The 2,332-nt window shown below is 31.8% G+C and overlaps 1 non-coding gene across 1 annotated transcript; it reads right to left on the bottom strand.

Moving 5' to 3' along the window:
• Positions 1-294: 294 nt before the first annotated feature.
• Positions 295-367, bottom strand: TRNAK-CUU (transfer RNA lysine (anticodon CUU)). Its single transcript has one exon. It is a non-coding gene; the product is annotated as a tRNA-Lys (tRNA).
• Between the last annotated feature and the right edge of the window lie 1,965 nt (positions 368-2,332).

Genomic DNA, 2,332 nt, shown 5'->3' with positions numbered 1-2,332 from the left:
CAGCAATGGAATTAGTGGAATGAGATGAAGTGGGAACATGTGTGGCTTTCCACATTAACCATTAAAGCTCACAACTTTGAAATGGGTAAATTTTTGTTTCTCTTTTTAAATGAAAAAGGGGGGATAATCATTAAGAGACAATGTGCGGACAATAGGATTGAACTGGAACAGCTTTTTAAATGGGTAAAAAGGTGTTGGAAGTGGAAGAAGGTGAACACTGAGACAGAGATATAGTCTGTGTCTATATGATGATCGTCAAAATGCTCCAATCAAAATGACATTAAAAAAAGAAAACGCCCACCGTGGGGCTCGAACCCACGACCACAAGGTTAAGAGCCTTGCGCTCTACCGACTGAGCTAGACGGGCTTGGTTGACATCTGAAAATGAAGTATCATTTTTAACATAAATAAGTTGTAGTTGATCACGGGAAGCCCAAAATAAGCCCAGGTGTGAGGTAGGCCTTGACTGGACCAATTAGCTGCCTTTCATTTGTGGAGGCTAAGATGACGGCAATGGTAGCCCAACCACTCTTTAAAATATATATTTAACCCAAAGAAATACTATAAAATTTCATTCATAGATTTGTTCTTTTGTTTTTAAATGCCAGCATTTACTACAAAAGTAATTATTAATTAATGTAATCTTTGAATAATTACTTTAAAATTGGTTTTTAATTGCTATTTTGGTAGTGCTAATATATGCATTTTACTATGTTTTTTTTGGGTATAAAGGATATGGAGGCCTTTCGTCCCGTTAATTTTCTCAATGATAATTTGGATTTGAGTCACAGTTGTATAAAAGAAAATAAAATCTTATTTGGAAACAACTGCATAGCTATCGAATTGATACTCCAAACGGTTCAGCACGTTCGAATTTATGTCTTCTTACACTATCATTGACAATAATATTAATACCAATCAAATTAAGACTCAATCGGTGGTTCAAACAACATGTGCATGCTAATGAGACAAAAGTTTAGATAGCACTAGGGGAAAAAGGCAGTGCTAGAAGAATACAAGCACAGCACCCCAATCCTCTAAACAAAAACATAGATGCTTTTAGCACAATGCTCAGCCATAGGTTATTACACGTACGAAGACAAAAATGGTTTCATGTTGATGTTCTTCTAGTAGATAGAAGAATTTTTTGCTGTTGGTTGGGAACTGATAAAAGGAACCATAAAAACCTGTCATGTTATAAATATGTATATGTAACACTTAAATCTGCTAACTTTTTTGGTGTTTTCAAAGGTGGGAGACAGATTTAAAGCTTAATTGACGTGGATCTAAGTGTGCAGCAAATAGTATTTAGACAGCCAACAGAAAAAAGAAGAAACATAGAAGGTAGGGTTAATGGCATAAATGTCAAAATAATAATATATTCCATGGAAATGAGGATAATGGGGATGGTTATCAGGTTCTGTTTTAAAACTTTACATGTATGTCTATTCTCACGTCACGTAAGATTCCCACTAATTTACTTACCATCAATCATATCATATCAATCTCAAACCAAAGCTTTTACTTTTTTTTTCTTATTTTCGAAATTTTTTAAGTTATAACTTAAAACTATATAGATACTTACTATTATAAGTATTAAAGTTAATAATTAATTCAATCTATTAGAGTTTGTGTTTATGTGACTCGAATCCTGTTATTTATTGAAAAATAAATATAGTGATAAAATAAGAGGATATATGGAGGCGAGAGGCTAAGAGTCGTAGGCCCGAGTTGAGCTCGTATAGAACTATACTCCTATTATTTGATTTTGATTGGAATAAAATTTTTCAACCCTTAAATAGATGTAGTCGAAACACCTCTTGTATTATTCGTTTTTCAACATTAGTGAATTTTTTCTCCTCTGTACATGACTTTTTCCCGAAAGGATTTCTACGTAAAATCTATGTGTTCTTATTTTTCTTATTTTGCGATCATTCTATTGCCAATATTGACATTTATTGTAACATATGTGAAGTTAAATCATAATATATTATGTTGTATACATAAACAACTTCATTTTTTACTTTCAATTATAATAAAATGTGATGTGAAAAAGTTTAAATCATACCCATGACTTTTATTTTCGAATTTATAGTTTTGAACAAAAAAAAAAAACTTGTATTGCTTGATTTGTTATTTGTTATTGTTTACTAAATTTTGAAAAGTTACATGTTGGGTATTAAATTGTTCAAAAGTTTCAAGTTGGTCATTAGCTCACTAATTTGGTAACGGACGTCAAATGTGGGGACGAGTAGATCTAGAATTTATCACTTTTAAAATAATTACAAGTTGGTTATTAAACTATTAGTAAGTTTACAAGTTTACACTTTGG

Source organism: Gossypium hirsutum, chromosome D06, assembly GCF_007990345.1.
Source record: "Gossypium hirsutum isolate 1008001.06 chromosome D06, Gossypium_hirsutum_v2.1, whole genome shotgun sequence".
Lineage (NCBI taxonomy): Eukaryota > Viridiplantae > Streptophyta > Magnoliopsida > Malvales > Malvaceae > Gossypium > Gossypium hirsutum.
This window is presented reverse-complemented; position numbering and strand designations above follow the sequence as displayed.